This window comes from Talpa europaea (genome assembly GCF_964194135.1).
Source record: "Talpa europaea genome assembly, chromosome: 3".
Classification (NCBI taxonomy): Eukaryota; Metazoa; Chordata; class Mammalia; order Eulipotyphla; family Talpidae; genus Talpa; species Talpa europaea.
The window spans coordinates 18,239,068-18,245,147 of NC_140069.1; positions in this window are offsets into that span (position 1 = coordinate 18,239,068).

Sequence of the window (6,080 nt, forward strand, 5' to 3'; positions counted from 1 at the left end):
AGTGGTTACCAGAAGGGAAGGGGAAGAGGAGTAAGTAAATTGAGTAAGAAACAACAGTATAGTGAAGGATAGAATTGGCAGTTAGTAGCGATAGATATAGTATATAGAGATGTTGATATTCAATGAAGAAAAACCTGAAAGTTACTTAATGATATAAAGCATAAAAGAAGTAGAGTTAATCTTATTCATTAGGGCCTCCCTGGTTGTGCAAGTGGTTAGCACTGCACTATGAAGCAATTATGCAGCCTCTGCAGCACGAGTTCGATCCTCGGCCAGCCAGGGAGAAACCCACATGGCGCAGCAGACCTCTCCTGACTCGCCTGCTGCTCCCTTCAGCAGTGTATTTCAGTCAGTCTGTCTGTTCTGTTCCCCACTCTGTCTCTGGTGAATCCTCTCACCCCCCCACCCTGCATCTATGGCCTGTGCTCGAGCTCTTGTATGCATAAATACATAAATCTTTAAAAAAATAATCTTATTCATTAGCAGTACCAACAGCAATGTTATCTAGTTTAGTACCTTCTCAAGTCTCTATTGTGACTATTTTATTTTAAAATTACAACAATTTGAAATAATTTCACAGTGAAAATCCGCATGCCTGACATTTAATTTCTGCCATCAATTAACATTTTACTATAAATGCCACATATGTACATATTCATCTTTTAGTCCACTCATCAATTCATTGTTTTAAGGTAAATTGTAAACATTAGTGCATTGTGTTTTATGCTCCAGCATACCCAGAATTTATATTTGCTTTGGCAAATACATGCATGATGGAGTATAAGGAACAGATAAAAATTTTCAGAATAAAAACATAGCAAAGATATTGAACATTAACATAATTCAGAAAGTACCTTCATGCTTCTCCTGGTCAATCCCCACTTTCATTTCTCAGAAGCTATTCTAATTTTTCTCACAATATTAACTTTGCTTTCACATTATGTACTCTGTGAAAGATGACTCAGCAAAATATTTTTGAGATTCACTCAAGGACAAATGACTGTTTACCCAATATTTTATTGATGAATACCCAGATTGCGTCCAGTGTGGGGTTATGATTGAGGCGCTTATAAAATATTACTGTGGATATATGTTTTAATTTTTCCTCTGCGCATGCTTAGTGTTGGAATGGCGAGATTATAGAGCCATATTTTTGGAATATAAGAAACTACTTGATATTTTTACAAAGTAATTGCACAATTAATATTCCTATAAATTATGTAGGAGATTTCTGTCATTTTGTAACTTGCTCACATTTGGTCTTATCTGTCTTTGAGTGGAGTGGGTTTCCAGAATCTGAGGTTGTTTTGAAATCTCTCTTCCAGTTTTCAGATCAGAAAATTCTTCACTTTTATTTTAGTTATCTCAACTAAAGCTGACTTGACTTTTTCTCAGATGAACAGTCATAAAAATGGTTGCTCACTCAGTGTCATTCTCTTTTTATAATTTTAGATTCACCTCTAGAATCTGTCTGCTTTTGATCATGTTCTTGTTGCTTTAAGCTTCATTTATTTCTTCTGAATTTATAATTACCTGTGAGAGGTTTGTGCCCGGCAGGAACTTATCCAGCCTTAGTGGAAGATGAACACATCATCTTTTAGTCTATTTCAATACCACCCTAATTGTTCTTCTGTGTTTCATTTTTCAAAAATTTCTCATCCATCATTAACATCAATCCCAGATGAAACATACTATTGCACATAAGCCATTACTCTGTTAAAAGTCTCTTTAATGCTTTATCTGCTCATGGGAAAAATAGTCTCAAATCCCACAGTCATAACGATGTTCAGAATTCTCCATTATCTCCATCTATACCAGTTTAGTTTCTCAAAATATAGATAACATGTGGGAGAAGAATTCTTCAAAAATGTTATTTTTCAGAAATATATAATTTTCATACCACTAAAACATTACTTATAATTTAACCCTTAAATTTAATCTCCTAGAATCTTTGGACTCAACTTTAAGCTTTATCATTTACTAGCTATTTGATCTTTGGCAGTGAGCAGTCTAGTAGTAGCAAGAGTGTTAATAATACCACCAAAATTTAGTAAGTACTTACCATATTAGAGGAATTCTATTTAAAAACTTGTAGATATGGGGCCTCCCTGGTGGTGCAAGGGGTTAAGCACCACACTATGAAGCAATCTACAGCCTCTGCAGCACAAGTTCCATCCCCGGCCGGCCAGGGAGTTAACCCACAAGGCGCAGCAGACCTCTTCTGTTTTGCTCTCTGCTCCCTTCAGCAGTGTACTTCAGTCAATCTGCCTGTTCTGTTCCCCACTCTGTCTCTGGTGAATCCTCTCACCCCCCACATCTCTGGCCTGTACCCCAGCTCTTGTATGCATAAATAAATAAATCTTTAAAAAATAAAATTTGTAGATAAGTGTCCATTGTTAGACTGTCATTAATGTATTGCTAAATCTATGAATCTCATCCCTCAATAAGGGGAAGCTTTCCAAATTAAAGGAAATTTTTTTTTAATTATATAGGATAGGAGTTGACGAAGATGGTCACATAGGAATCTCCTGTGTTCTCCTCCTTCCATAACTGCAATCAATATGCAGCTATACAGGAATCAATTCCCTTTTAAAGGGATCTAGAAACTAGATGAGCCATTTCTACACATCAAATAAGTGAGAAAATACTTGGAAGTAGGTGGGAAATACTGAGATATAAATTCAGTTTAGTGACTTAAGAGGGCAGAGAACTCCCAAGTCCCAACTTCTACCAGAGAAATAAAGGACTTGGACCTTATAGTATATATGAGGTTATGGATGTGTTAATTAACTTATTGGGGTGACCCTTTCATGAATGTATATGTATATCAAATTATACCATACACTTTGTAGGGGAACAAAATCTGCCACTATTTCAAAGGAGAGGCTCTGAGAGATGCTGCACATTAACCCTTATGAAGAGATAATTGCTGGTATACAGGAAAATATCTCTTTGTAAAGGTGTGTGCCTCCCTCACAATAATTGAACACACAATCTCCTTACCTCTTATCACTGGAGAAGCGGTATCTTAAATGTGCTTCATAGTTATCAGATCCTTGTTTACTGTGTTTTTCGCTACCTTTACTGACCTTACACTCTCTGCTTCCCAAAACCTTTAGTCTTTAGTTGAATTTATTTAAGGAGATGACATAAACATTTTGGCGAGTTATTCAATTTTACTGGGCTTCTTCCTTGTATACAAGAGATATACATGCTATTATTAAAGTTATTTTTTTCCTTTTGTCAAGTGGCATGATGTTAACTTGATTGTTTTCTAGTCTAGAAGACCCTAATAGGAAAGGGAGTCACCTACTCCCCCCAAAACTTTAAATATCTTACAATTATATTTGTCAATTGTAGCTCAATAAAGTAGATAAAATCAGAAGCTTCATAATGATCTCACCTAAACATTTTTTATTTCATTTTCATATCAGAATTAATTGGCAAATAGGTCCTCCCCGGTGGCGCAGCGGTTGAGCGCTGGGTTGCGAAGCTGCCTGCAGCTTCTGCAGCACCGGTTCGATCCCCGGCCGCTGGACGAGGGTCCCACATGGCGCGCAGACCTCTCCTGCTGCCCGCTGCTCCCCTTAGCAGTGTACTTCGGTCCTTCTGCCTGTTCTGCTCCCTGCTCTGGCTCTGGTGAATTCTCTCACCCTCCTGCGCTTCTGACTGTACCCAGTGTTTGTATAAATAAATAAATTAATTAAAAAATAATTAATTGGCAAATTAAAAATTTCCAACATGCAGAAATTTTCCAACCACATTTTTCATTAACCCTATGGCTGAATTGCTGGATTGTTAAAAATTGAATTTAAGCAGTAAATTTAATCTCCCAATGAAAAAGGTAGTTTTCCCAGCAATGTGAATTTTGATGAGCTATTTACTCAGCATAGTTCAATTTATCTTCCTGATTTACCACACTCCAAATGAACTAAAACATTGAATCTATAAAATCTGTTTTTTTTCCTAAAATTCTTACCAATTGAAGCATGTGATATGAATATAAAATGTGCTTTCCTCACATAAACTGAAGTCTGAAATATAAGGGAGCAAGAGTTAGAAATTTAAAATTGAAGAAGCAATTAAATTTTATTAAAATTGAAGAGATTCAAGGAAATATAAAATCATTTTATGGTAGAAATATGTAAAATTGCCTAGAATTGTGAAGACAGAACTGGTTTTAACTGGTTTAACTTCCTTTTATTTATCAAAGCCATGTTACTGTAAGGGGATACTGGCATTGATTAAAAAAAGGGAGTACTACTTTTAAATCTATTTGCATTTTATGCATGAGCGAGACTTTTCCATTTGTATCTTAGCATCATTTTATTAATGAATCCTATCAAAAGAATAGGTAAACACAAGTGATAGTCATTACTCCTCTTGTTGTACGCAAAGAATCTGGTTTTAAAAGAATACAGTCAGTTTGCTGAGAAGAAAACCCTAATCAATAAAAATACTTATTATAAAGTCCTAAGATATACTTTCCTTAGCACATAATAATTTTAAAAGTCAACTGTTTTAAAGGAATTAAAATAAAAACTAAGCCTTTTAAACATTCCAGATAATTTTCCAGACAAGCTAGGACTATTCTGTTAATTTTAGCTCTGCATTAATTGAACATTCTCTAGTTTAATCTTTCATAATCAAAGGTGATTAATTCTTGATGTATTGCTATAAATTTATCTTTTCCATGCAATGGTTATTACTGGCATGTGGTATGGTAGCATTTCCTTTGGGCTTAAAAACAGAAATGAGAAAAATGTATTCAAAGACCCACTCTTCCGGTATAGTGTTGTGTCAGTGACTTACTGAATCATCACCATTCATGTATTTCCATTTATAGAGCATCTGTGCTCATCAGAATGTAATTGGTGGTGTGTAGAAATGCAAGATAAAAAAGGATATAGCTAATGATCTCTGTAAACGTACATCCAAGAGGTTTCCTGGTGTTCTAACATGGTGTTAAACTATGGACAGTTTGAAGAAAAATCTATATCTCAATGCCTTAGTCATATTTATTTTGAGTTTTAAGTTTTAAAAAGTCTCTATTTTAGTATAACAGATTTCTTTTATCTATACATTCATTGATTTATTCAAATAATCATGTATTGTGTATCAACTGTGCTTTAACAATTATTATGGACAAGAATATTTTAGTTTAAAGGAATTTATAAAATAAAAGAGCAAAGGTTCTTCCAGTAGAGGAGTGTACAGCCTAGTTAAAGAAGATAAACTCACTCTATCCTGTTACATTATTGCACACACATAATGAAAGAGATAAAATCATCCCCTAACAGACAGTGCCAAAGCAACAGAAAATCATAGTATGTGCTGAACTATGGACTGAGTGCTGTAACTGAAAATAAAATAGAAATGTTATGACAATAACTGCTGTCAATTAATAAGTGCTTATACCTGCTAGATTATGTTTATTTTTTTTATCTCATGCTGTGGAATTCAGTCTGATAAAATATTGTTGAGAAATTTCGCATCTCTATTCATAAAGTATATAACCAATAGTTTTCTTTGCTATTTTTGGTATCAGAATAGTGGTGGCATTATTAAATGAGTTAAGGTGTGCACCTTCCACTTCAACTATTTGGAAGAGTTTGAGAATTACTTTTAATTCTTTAAGTGCTTGGTAGAATTCATGAATACACTCATCTCTCTTGGACTTTTCTTTGTCAGGAGATTTTTTGGTTCTTGATTCAGTGTCTTGTGATAAGTCTGTTCGCAATATCTGTTTGGTAAGATAATATGTTTGGTGAATAATAAGGTTAAACCTGTTCATTCAGGGTTTAGAATCTTACTGTTTTTCATAGGCTATCTCTATCAAATAATTTTTCATGAACAGAATTTGAGAAATTCTGATTTACTTTATGAAACTTTTTCTGTTTCATGTACTTGGAACGATGTGCTCAATGAACAGGGAAACTGAAATGAACAATGTGAGTTTTGAAATTCCACTTATAATTCTCCACTGTACTGCGAATAAAATAGCTTATCTTCACTAGAAATAGTTTTATGGTCAGGAGCCCTTGTAAAGGATGATTCAGAAAAGTCAAACACTATCTTTC